Source organism: Callospermophilus lateralis, chromosome 8, assembly GCF_048772815.1.
Source record: "Callospermophilus lateralis isolate mCalLat2 chromosome 8, mCalLat2.hap1, whole genome shotgun sequence".
NCBI classification, from domain to species: Eukaryota; Metazoa; Chordata; class Mammalia; order Rodentia; family Sciuridae; genus Callospermophilus; species Callospermophilus lateralis.
In genome coordinates, this window is record NC_135312.1 from 102,761,369 (window position 1) to 102,774,850 (window position 13,482).

The following is a 13,482-nucleotide window of genomic DNA, read 5'->3' on the forward strand; positions in this document are numbered from 1 at the left end:
TGTATTCCAAGAGGGCATTTTATTTGTATCTAAAGGTACTAAATGAGAAATATTTATTATCACCTTTTAAATCACATTCAAATCAAAATTTTTTTTTTTTTAAGTTTCAAGAAGATCTGTAATATTTTTGTAGGTTATGGTGGCATCCTGAAATATCTAGAACTATCCATGAAATTTTTGACACATAGACCCAGAATGGTCACCAGATGGTGGACCAGCCTCACAGATTGAATTTTCTTAGCAAAGCTGCAGGTTCGGCCTCTTCAGCACCCTCTATGCCTGTCTTCTCTCTTAACCCCTGGCTTGCAGCATCCAGATACACAGTGGTTTAATCACTCCAAAGCGGTTCTTTTAAAATCTGGCTTATCTGGGAGCAAGATGCTGACTTTGATTTTGCTACAGAGACATGTCTTCTATTTTTCCATGTTTGTAAAAGAAATATTTCATAACTGAAAATGTATAGGAGGAGGCAGCAGATTGATATACTTGTCAAGCAGATTTATTACCACTTCTGATTGTCTGATTAGAGTCTTACTTAGGTTTTTGGCCTGCGGTACACCAATCTGCAACACTTTGACCGGAATTCAGACTGACTCCATATTTTCCCTCAGTTTATATCCAAAGTATGTACAAAATTTCATGTCATGTTGATATAAAAATTGCACAGTTTTAGAGATTATTCATCTAGTAGCTGAGTAATTATCTATCATTCCTACCATTCCACCTATAGTTTGGGCTACATTGGGTTATATTGGGCTGTGCCTGTTGGAGGAAATATGCTTGTACAACATGTACACAGTAGGTTTGGAAAATGGTAGTTTTTGATGAATAAAAATTTTTTTTCTTAACATTTGTAATGAGAAGTAAGGACTAAGTCACTTTTCATGCATATGCATGATACTACATACACATGAGCTGATCAACTGCTTCTTGGTTTGGGGCTTCTCTAAGTAGACATATGTTATATGTACCTATTACTCCAGTGTCCTGCTGCTGAAGAGTCATTTTTCAGACAAAATAATGGAAGACAGATGTTTGTTCTTGGTGAGTGTGTGTGAATTCTTGTGTTATGACTTCTTGAACTGGGATACTTTCTATGTCCATTAACTAACCTGCTTTCTCCTCCTTAGTCATTTTATTTAACCCTTTCTCATATAGATACGTATCATGGAATTTTGCTGCTAGCATTACTGTAGTGGGCTCACACAGATAGTTATATAACCACTCTTAAGAGCAAAGAAAATGTAGCTGTTTTATTGCAACAAATCTATTTTTCCTCAGTAAGCCACCCACCTGCAGGCAGAGTGGGAAATTATAGTTGCCAATTAATGTTATCTTCTCTCTTCTAGTTTTAAATGTGAGGTTCTCTCAGGTGAATCCTGAGCCTTAGATTTCCTATGCCTCTCTCTGCTCTGTCTAAGGAGGCCTGAGGGCATTTTAGGAGTGGTAGGTGGAGAATGGTAGTTTTCAAATCCTTGTGGATAGAGAAATGAGAGCTAGAATGCAGTGTGGGGGTTCTTACCCTCTGGCTGCTCTGATTTGTGGGTGAGTTCAGGTATCAGATCTGTACCTGGCGCAGCGGATCAATTCTTTTGGTATAGCAATGTTCTCTTCATGCTGATCAAGCCCCAACTCTTACTGGTGCTGACAATCCCAAGGATATTCCTGGCTTTGAGGCCTTTCTCTTCAGCTTGGGGCCTCCTACTCTGTAGCCTTTCCACCTGGTACCATCAGCTACCTTGAACATACCCCAAGAGTAAGCAAGGACTTGTGGTTAGAGAAGAGAAAGTTTCATATACCAAATTAAAATATTCCAGTCATAGGATTTATTTAGGCAAAGTACAGCAAAAGCAAGAGAGAGGGATGTGGTTGGTTTACCTACTTAAAAAGGGAAATGGAAAGAAAGGACTATACTCCTGAATTTATGTTCTTGTGTCCAGTCCCTCTTGCCTTCCTCTGCCATGTTAGCCTTGCATGATCATGGTGTGCTTTTGAGGACCAGCACTGTGTGTGAATAGGGTGCATAACATATGGACTGTGTCTGGAGCCAGCGTAGCTTGCTTAGTCACCAAGTGCAAGTTGGCCTGGGTACAGTTGTAATTTGCCAATCCACTACTGAATAGCTATGAACACGTGGAGCCCAAATGATTATAGTCAATGGGCCATAAATATTTGGTACCTCATGAATGTTGGGTGCTTATTTTGTCCTCCTAATTGTCTGTACTAAATATGTCTCTGAATGTCTCTGCCATAGACAACATTGTGTGCCCGTCTTGTACTTCCCCGTTTCTGGGACAGTGAGAGAGAAATTTTTGTTGTTTTTATTCACCTCGTTTATAGGAATTTTATTATAGCAGCCTGAACAGACTAGGGCAGAGTTAGTGTTGACTGATGGGGTGTTGTGTAGCAAATACCTAAAAATATAGAAACAACTTTGGAACTCCGCATTGCATAGAGCCTGCTAGAATTTTGAGTTGCCTGCCAGAAAAAGCTTACATTTCCAGGTACAGTGGTGCATGCCTATAATCCAAGCAGCTCAGGAGACTGAGGCAGTAGGATCATGAGTTCAAAGCCAGCCTCAGCAACTTAGTGAGGTCCTAAGCAATTTAGCAAGACCCTATCTCTAAATGAAATACAAAAAATGGCTGGGGTTTGGTCTCAGTGGTTAAGCACTCCTGGGTTCAATCCCTAGTACCAAACAATAAAAAAAGAAAAAACTCTGTATGGCTATGAATGGACTATAAAGAAAATTCTGGTGAGGAGAAGGAGAAAGAAAAAAAAAAAAAAGGAAAGCAATAGAGAAAGACTTAATCTTCTAAGAAATTACCTGAGTAATCTTGAACAGATGTTGATACAAACATGGATGGTAAAGGCCATTCTGATGAGATTCCAGATGAATGGGAGGGGCAAGGAAACTGGCAGAAAGGTGACCTTCATGCAAAGTGGTGAAGAGCTTGACTGTGTCATGTTCAAGTTTTAATGTTTTGACACAGCTTGACTAAATTGTGTTCATTGTTGTGTTTTGTAGAATGTAGAATTTGTGAACAAAGAAATTGGACATTGAGTGGAAGCAATTTCTAAGTAAAGATCTAAAGAAGTAAAACTTAAAGATATGGGAAATTCTCAGACTATTCACATTGTAAAGAATGAGATAGCCAGTTGAGGGTGGTGAGGGGACCTCTAAGGGTCTGACCATAAAGTAAATAAAGCCACTGTTGGATAAGGAAGTTAATATGGATCAACCCTCTTAGCAGAAGCTAGGAGCTGTTCTCCAAGACCATTGGAAGAATAACCCAAGGGCAGTTTGGAAATCACAGGGTGCATACTCTCATCACAGGCCCACAGTGTACACCCTGAGCCAGAGTAGTCTCAGAGGAGGGGCTGCTAAGCCTGGAGTCTGTAGGATCTTACAAAGTACTACCCAGCGCCTCCTTGCATCTTAGGCTGGGTTCCCCATACTCTGGAGCCACAATCCTTAGCTGTCCCAGGTACTGTTCCAGCAGGCCCAATGTAGCATCGAGGCAACTTCTCCAGAAGGCACAGGCAGCCAACTTCATTGACCACGTAGCACCATCTCTCCAGTATATAGGGTACTTGAGCCCTGGGAATAAGGCTGCGTCCACCTAGATTTCAAAGGATGGAACCACCATCCCACAGAATTTGAGAGGTGGGGTCCAGGCAGAGACCTGCGGCAGCACCAACTTGCCAAGCCCTGAGAGCAAAACCACTTGGGGCACTGGAAGTCTAGCCCCTGCCCAACAAAGCTGTAGGGGTGGGATCCCTGCCACAGTGGGACCAGAAGACAAGATCTCTGCTCCAGTGGGCCTGGAGTATAGAACCCTGAGGCAAGGAGAGGGTTATTCTCCACCCTTAATGTTTAATGGAGTTTCTCCACCATTGGGTCTTGACTTGCTCAGGACCTATACTACTTTCTTTTCTCTTTCTCCTTTTTAGAATGGGAATGCCTGTACTATGGCTTACTCATCATTTATTTTGGAAGCACATAACTTGTCTGATTTCACAGACTCATAGCTGGAGAGGATTTGCCTGTGTATGAGTCATACCTTGACTGTCACACATATCTTGATTTAGACCATATTTAGATGAGACTTTGGACTTTAGACTCTTGAGTCAGTGTTAGAACTTTTGGACTGTTGGAATGAAACAAATGTATTTTGCATGTGAAAGGATAAGAATTTACAAGGAGGGGGACAGAGATAGAATGTTCTAGACCAAACGTGTCTCCCCAAAATTTGTATGTTAAAAATCTACCCCCTAATGTGATGGTATTGGAAGCAGGGGCTCTGGGAGGTTTCAGGTCATGACGGTGTAGACCCCAAGAATGGGATTAGTGCTGTTATAAAGAGACCCCAAAGAGTTTCCTCACCTTCCCACCATATTGAGACATAGCAAAGGGAAGCCATCTATAAATCAGGAAGTGGACTTCCACCCAAATTAGTCACTAGACACTAAGGCACTATGTGATCCAGCTGTTGCTGTGACAAAATACTTGAAAAAGTAAAACTTAATGGAGGAAAGGTTTATTTTGGCTCATTATTTCAGCCTGTAGTAGCTTGGCTCCATTGTTTGGGGGCCTTTGGTGAGATAGTATATCATGGTGGAAGGACATGGTAGAGGAATGCTGCTCACTCTGTAGCAGTGAGGAAGGGGGGAGGGAGGGAGGGAGGGAGGGAGGGAGGGAGAGAGAGAGAGAGAGAGAGAGAGAGAGAGATGCACCAAGTACAAGATATAGTCTCAAGGGCACATCCTCAAGGGTCCACTCCCTTTGACTAGGTTCCACCTCTTATATTTCTGCAGCTTCCCCATAGTCCATTTAGCTGTGAATCCATCAATGGATTAATCCACTGACAATGTTGGCTCCCTCACAATCCAAGCACTTCCCCAAATCCCTACTCCAGACACTACTTTATTATGGAACAAGTCATCAACACATGAGCCTTCAGAGAACATTCTAGATCCAAACCATAAGGCACCTTGGGTCTTAGATTTTTCCATCCTCTAGAAATATGAGCTATAAATCTCTGTTATTTATAAACATGCCCAATTTACAATATTTTTTGTTAGAGTAACATAAAAAGTCTCCGAAAGTCTTCCTTCCGTGTTCTCTATGCACAGTTGAATCTATCCTCCTCACTGTTACTCTTGTTCTCTGTTTAGCAGAATTGAATTTCCTTAAATAATACAACAAATAAATACAATAAAAGTTCAAATTTCAGGGCTCATGATTATCTTCTTTGTAGTTTCTAATTTGATGTTTGATGTCAAATTCATTCCTTACAGACTGCAGTTAAGGCTTTCTAAATGTTGTGAAGAATTCAATTTTTGTAAAAGCTTGCTAATTTTTTTTTTTAAATTTTTAGGAACTACATGGGCTTTTGTTAGGAGCCTTGCAGACCTGGAAAGTACTGGGTTTTGCCACAGATAGCACTCTAATCTTAGACATTACTAAGCAGTATGTTATCTTCATAGCAGATCTTAGGTAATATTTGACCAGCTGTTCAATTTCCTGGATGTTATTCATTTGTGTGTCTCACTAGCAGATTGTAAAATTTGGACATGTCTTATTTGCATGTCTTGCCTCTTGCTCAGGGCTAAGCGGTAGTAGTTGCTTATCAAAATGTTTGCAAAAACCAAAATAAGTAAGTCATGCTCTTAAGATCTAGCAGCTTTACTTTATTGAATTTTGTTTTATTGAACTCAGGGGCACTTGGCCACTGAGCCACATCCCCAGCCCTATTTTTTATTTTATTTAAAGACAAGGTCTCACTGAATTGCTTAGTGCCTCACTTTTGCTGAGCCTGGCTTTGAACTCATGATCTTCCTGCCTTAGCTCCCAAGCAGTTGGGATTACAGGTGCGTGCCATTGCGCTGGGCTATAAATTTCATTTTTTAATTGATCATTTGAAGATCCTTAAGAAGGATCCCAAGGCCATTACCTGTAAAAGCATTCTATCTTATCTTCTAATGGGGCTTTTTTTTTTTTTTGAAAATTTTCCACCTAGCAAGATTTATCAATAAAAATGCAAAATTTTTGTATCCTATCCCCCGCCACCACTTTGAGTCTCCAACCCAAAAGCAGAGGAATTCTCTTGTATAAAATTGCATGTAGAAAATAAAAACTTCTGCCAGACCATTCCATCTCAAATAATATACATGCAGGTCAGTGTGTGACTTTTTCTCAGGTAGGCATATAATCAGGATTAGCCCAGGTATTCGTGCTAAATTTCCCCATCTTCATTCAAACCGGAGAATCTCAGTAGCTCAAGGAAACGAATATTTATTTACAGATTAATCCAAGTCTAATACAAGTTGACAGATCCCTCCTCTATCTGGTGAATAAGACAAAGATGCATGTCCCATGATTGGGGTAGCAGTCTATTCCCTGCAAGTATTATGCACCCCAGGTACTACTGATAGGCTGCTGATCTATGGATCAAGAAGGAAGGCTTTATACAACGAATAGTAGAATGGTCATGGTCTCTATGACCATGTACTTGAATCCCAATTTCATGTACTTTCTTCTCTGAACTTTGAATTATAATTACAAGATAGTAAATGTCCTTGTTATTTTAGCCAATTTGAGTTGGAATTTCAATTATTTATACTCAAAAAATATATATTTTTTTTAACCTTTGCAGTACTGGGGATTAAACCTAGGCACACTCTACCACTGAGTTATATCTGAGACCTTTAAGAATTCTTTTAAATTTTAAAATAGAGTCTCACTAAGTTGCCTAGGCTAGCCTTGAATGTGTGATCTTCCTGCCTCAGCCTCCAAAGTAAGTAGGATTCCAGGTGTCCACCCCTGGGCCCAGCTACTCAGAAACATTTTAACCTGTACACTTCACCATTATTAGCCTTGCTAGACTACGGTTTAGAGAAAACTGTCAAGAAATAGAATGAGACAAGATTTGAGGCAGGAGACATAGTTTTGCTTTGAATCTTGTGTCAGCCACTTGCTGGCTGATTGGCCCTGGGCAGGATACTTAACATCTCTTCCTTTCTTCCCCAATCAAATAGGGTTCATAGCAGCCTAAATTCGATTATTGTGAGAAGCAAATAAAACAATCATGTGAAAACACATTGTAAGCTACATAGCATCATAAAATATTGTTTGTATTATATGGCAGGCTACTTTGTGTCTTGTCTTAAGGTGGTCTCTTTAAAACTGAAATTATAAGTGGAATCTATTTTAAGTAAAATTAACTCCATGATCTGAAGTGACTATTATTGGATTTAGACCAAACTGCATTCAAGATTAAACATTTAGCTTTGCTTCTTTCTACAATAAACAATGGTGAGCTGTTGGAGGAAGACCAGGTCAGAGTCAGGCAAACAAAGGCATCACGTGGATTTTCTTCTGCAAATATGTAATGCAAGTTCAATTTTCATCTCTGCTGAACAGAATTCAGAAATCAAAAGCATAATGTCTCAGTCCATTCAAACTGCTGTTATGAAATAACTTAGGCTGGCTAATTTATAAAGAGAAGTTTATGTCACATAGTTATAGAGGTTGAGGAGTCTAAGATTGAAATGCCAGAAAAGTCTGTTTTCTGATGAGACTCTGCTTTGTGCATGGTGCCTTAGTGCTGTGTCCTCTGATGGCAGAAGGGGCAAAGGCACTTTCTCAGGCCTCTTTTATAAGGGCACTTGTCCCCTTCTTGTCTTAAACACCTTCCAAGGCTCCACCATTTTTTAGCTGTAGATGGACACAATATCTTTATTTTACATTTACGTGGTGCTGAGGATCGAGTTCAGTGCCTCACATATGCTAGGCGAGTGCTCCACCTCTGAGCCACATCCCCAGCCCCCAAGGCTCCACCTCTTAATATCACCACATCAAAGATTCAGATTCCATGGGTGAATGGGGGGCACACACTTTCAGACCACAGCACACAGTTAGTGACACAATTAAGGATTAATATGAAGAGATTTTTAGGAAATGTGGCAGAAGTGCCTAGAATCTCGGTTAGTTATTTTAGGGTTAGGTTTTTGGAAGCACAGTAGACTAGGCAGATGCATATAATGTTCATGTGCTTTAGTAACAGTGGTGGAAAGAGCAAACCAGCACGCAGCAGCTGATGAAGTAGAAGAACGGGTTAACTGGGCCGAGAAGACTTGGTCAAACCCGGAAGAATCACATTAATTTGATCTAAATCTTAAAACTGAATTTAGGGAAATTAAATTTCAGAGACCAGGAAGAAGCTTGTGTCCATTAGTTCTCGAAACAGGAAATATAACTAAGCATATTTTGTTATCTGTAACTGAATTTATAACAGTTTACAAAGTAATAGTATAATTAAGTCTATATAAGTTGCATATTAACATAAATAATATAAAAATAAGATGATTATATGAATAGCAGGCAGACATTTTTAACTGACCTTTTTAAATATTTTCAGTTGTAGATGGACACAATACCTTTATTTTGTTTATTTTTATGTGGTGCTGAGGATCAAACCCGTTGCTTCACATATGCTAGACAAGTGCTCTACCACTGAGCTACAGCCCCAGCCCTGAAGATTTTTTTTTTTTTTTAACTTATTCAGAATGAATGGTTTGGGGAAACAATTCTAAACATTTTATTTTACTCCAACTTTGAATAATGTTCAGCCAGCCTGCCCCCCCCCTTTTTTTTTTTTTTATTTTGAGACTCAGGATCTAAGTTGCCAGGATGTCCTCAAATTTGTGATACCTCTTGAGTTGCTGAAATTAAAGGGGGGTACCACCATCCCTGGCAAAAGAAGAAAAATTAACATGCAAAAGTTCTACAAATCAATAAGAAAAAGAAAGTTACTCAATATAAAAATGGCCAAATATTTTTTTAAATTCTCCTTTTAAAATGTTTTACTAGTATAGTACAGTTATACATAATAATGGAGTTCATTTTGACATAATTATATATGTATGGAGTGTAATTTGCCCCAGTTCAGTCCCCAATACTTCCCCTTTCTCTCCCCTCCTCCCTCGCCCTGGTCCCTTTCCTCTACTCTTATTATTTCCCTTCATTTTTCATGACACTTCCCCACCCCAAACTTTCTTATCCTTTTTCCTCTCCAGCTTCTACATGTGAGAGAAAACATATAACCCTTGACCTTCTAAGTTTGGCTTATGGGGCTTACCATAATATTCTCAAATTTCATTCATTTTCCTGCAAAAGACATAATTTCATTTTTCTTTATGGCTGACCACAACTCTCTTGTGTATATGTATCACATTTTCTTTATCTATTCATTTATTGACGAACACCAAGGCTGGCTCCATAGTTTGGCTACTGTGAATTGCGTGAGTATGCATGTATTGTTATAGTATTATGACTTTAACTCTTTAGGATAAATACCAAGGAGTGATAGAGCTGGGTCATATGGTGGTTTCATGCTTAGTCTTTTGAGAAACTCCATATTGATTTTACTAATTTACAATCCCACCAACAGTGTAAAAGTGTTTCTTTTTCTCTGCTTCCTCGCCAGCATTTATTATCATTTGTATTCATTGTTGTTTTTTTTAGTTGTAGATGGACACAATACCTTTATTTTATTTATTTTTATATGGTGCTGAGGATCAAACCCAGTGCCTCACATATGCTAGCCAAATGCTCTACCACTAAGCTACAACTCAAGCCCCTATTGTTTGAATTCTTGATGGCCAAAAAAATGGGCAAATCTTAAGGACTGGAGGTTCATAAGAAACGAAGGTGCTAATAAACATATGAAAAAATGCTTATCTCATTCGTAATTAAACACTAGCAACATTTAAAATTTTTATAATATCCAAGTTAGACAAGAAAATGAAGGAAGCCATCATTCTCCCGTGCTGTTAGTCAAACTGTAAACCTATCTTCAACAGATGAATGGATAAAGACAATGTGATATGTATACACAATGGAATATTATTACTCAGCCATAAAAAGAACAACTTTATGACTTTTGCCGGTAAATGGATGGATCTGGAGGCTATCATGCCAAGTGAAATAAGCCAGTCACAGAAAACCAAAGACTGATTGATGTTCTTTCTGATCTGTGGATGCTATTACACAACAAGGGTGGGGGAAGAATGGAAGTTCAGTAGATTAGACAAAGGGAAATGAAGGGAAGGATGGGTGATGGGAATAGGAAAGACAGTAGAATGAATTTGACACAACTTTCCTAAGTTCATATGTGAATGTACTACAGTGAAACTCCACATCTTGTACAACCACAAGAACGTAATTCTAATTAGAATAAATTATACTTCATGTATGTATAATATGTGCAAATACACTCCACTGTCATGTCTAGAAAGAACAAATTTAAAAATTTAAAAATAAAATCTAGCAATTTTACCTCTAAGAATCTGTTTTATAAGTACTTGAACAATTATGTAAAAATGTGTGCAAAAATGTTTCTTTCTGCAATACTTCTGATAACAAGAACTGCAAATAACCCTAGTGCCAGCTTAAAAAAAAAAAAAAAGACTTGGGTTAAATAAATTATGTGTCTGCATAGTGGACCATTAAATACCTGTATGTCCCAATAACGTGAAGACCTCTAAAATATATCATTAAGTGACAGAAGCAAGATGCATAAATATACAAATAATATAATTCCCTTTATTTATTTATTTATTTGTTAATTATGGTTCTGGGGATTGAACATGGAGCTAAACATGTGCTCTACCACTGAGCTACACTCCCAGACCCAGTATTTCTCTTTTTAAAAGACTGTACATGTATATGCTTAATTGTGCATAGAAATTTTCTGCAAGAACTATTGGGGCTCAGATATGGAGACTGTTATAGTTTGAATCTATGGTCTGAGTGTCCCCCAAAAGGTCATATGTGGAAGACTTGGTCCCCAGTGCAGCAATGTCCAGAGATTGGGCTTTGGAGAAGTGAATGGATCGTGAGGGCTCCAACATCATCAGTGGATTAATCCATTTGATGGATTAGCAATTTGAAAGGACTACTGAGAGGGCATGGAAATGGTGGGCAGGTGGGCACCTTTGGAAGAAGTAGGTTACTGGGAGCATGCCCCTGCAACCCCTTCTCCTTCTACTTCTTAGCTACCTAAGCTGCACAGCTTTCCTTCACCCCATCCTTCCATCTCAACATTCTTCCTTACTTTTGGCTCAGAGCAATGGAGCCAATCGACCATGATCTTAAACTTCTGAACCATGAGTCAAAATAAACCTTTCCTCCTTCAAGTTACCACAGCAACAGAAAGCTGACTAACATGGAGACTTTTCCATTCTAACTGTTGTATGTTGTTTGAGTTTTATCAAGTGAATATATTACTTTCATTAAAATTAAAGACCAATTAACAAATATGCAATGGTAGGCCTATCTGAAAGAAGTAAAGATTTGTTTGAGATTTGAAGGGCAATTAATATTAAATTTACATGTGTACAGTACTTGTTTTGTACAGACACATTCTATAATTATAGCAGATAATTTATTTGAAATTTTCTGGTATATAAAAGAATATAGTTCTTTCCCTGAAAGTTTCATAGAGCTAGCTGGGTAGAATAGAATGAGGCGGTTTCAGCTCCAAAGAAAGAAATACTACAGATTCAGTGTGTAACTGAGCTGGTTGTCTCAGGAGGTCATCTATGCTGCATGAAGAAAAGTACAAAAGAGAAGGCTAAGTAGTCATGGGTCAAGTTGTAAGCATTCCCATGCAGAATTAGAGTTAAAAAGCAAGAGACTCCCACAATGTTCTAGGAGTCTCTGAGTCATTGCGTCCTTCTCAGAATTTGTGGTTGTCAGTCAGTTGTACATTTTCATTTGTTAGACTGATGAAGTTTTAAAATATACCCACTCTAATTTTCTCTGCACTTGCTTCTATTAGGGATTCCTTTACCTGAGCACTGGAGGGTAGCCCAGGCTGAGGGCAGGTTTCCTTGATGTGAACTAAAAAGATAGGTTCTTGGGGGAAGGTTACAATGTAATTGGCAACTGGAGTCTTAATGGAAAAATCTCAATTTTCTACCAATTGAGTAATTTACTCAATTTCAAGTGAACATTGTAGTATATCTTATTTATTTCCAGGTCATCTCCTTTCAAATTAACTTAATATTTTGACAAACCAAAACGTAAAAATGTTAGAGATTTTTGTAAATGAGGGAATTAGCGATTATCACTGCAGATTTGTAAAATTTTTACTGTACTTCACTATGTGAAAATTGCAGAAATTACTTAAGAATGGTACAGTAGAACTGAGTTTATGCTAGAAAAATGTTCACAAAGTCTAGCAATACAATATGCCAGAAGAAAACCAGTTGTATACAGGAATTTTGATATAAAATTATATTATAATCAATGAATTTATGTTTGTTAAATTCCAGAGATTCTTTTAATATTTAAGAAGTAAGTTTTAGGGGCTGGAGCTGGAGCTCAATGGTAGATTACAAGTTTATTAGCAAGAGGCCCTGGGTTCAATCCCTAGGACCACATACACACATGCACACACACAAAAGAGGGCAAGTGTTAGTTAAAAACATAAATATCAGAAGTTTTTATGCTTGTAAATTAATCATGTAGCATGTAAGTACTTACATGCTGCGTTATTTTTAAGCACATTGGACTTTTCTGAAAGGCTATATACAAAGTAAACTCACTTAACACTGTAGCTCCTCTTCTTTATTAGTCCTTAACTTTAAATGAGCTTTCAAAGTTGTTTTTTTTGTTTTTTTTTTTAAGATCCAAAGAATTCTTTTATAACCTTACATTCTAATGAATGTGTTGAGAAACAATGGCAAGAACAGCCTTTCCAAGAGCATTTCTTTTCAGGTTTGACTCACAGTATCTTCCTGCAAGACTGTTCTCTTCTGTTGAAATCTCCTTGTTTATGTTTAAACTGCCAACAACTGTGAACAGAAGGCCAAAAATAACAACAAGAAGAGCCTCCCCTCTTTTCTCCAAATAGCCCAAAGATTTGAACAGTCCAGGAATGTTTGTGTGTTTTCAGGGTTTTTATGCTTTGGTAGCAGTAGTGATCACCAGCCCCAGAGTTGACCTGTGTCACCTGAGCGATTGAAGAGGGATGAAATGTGTTACTATGATGAGGAATATGGAATGTTTCTAAAATCAGATTAACTTCAGGATATTCTTTGTACTGATAGCATAGACTTATTTTGGTAGGAAATTATCAAGCATGTGTTGACTTTCTTTTCTACTTTATTAACAGCTCTTTATGTATCATGAAGTATGCCCATTGAAAGTGTTCAATTTGATTTTTAGTAAATTTACTGATTGTGCAAGCAGTCCAATTCTAGAAAGTTCTGTTATCTTAGTAAGATCCCTTATGCCCATTTACAGATAGTTCCCATTCCCACTTTCTCAACTTCCTCTCCTTACACCGCCCCCCTCCAGAAAACATGTAACTTACTTTGTCTCTCTATTTTTGTCTTTTGGATCTTTGATATAAATGGAATCATATCTCTTCTCCTGTGATTAGCACTTTGTTTTTGAGGTTCATGTTGTAG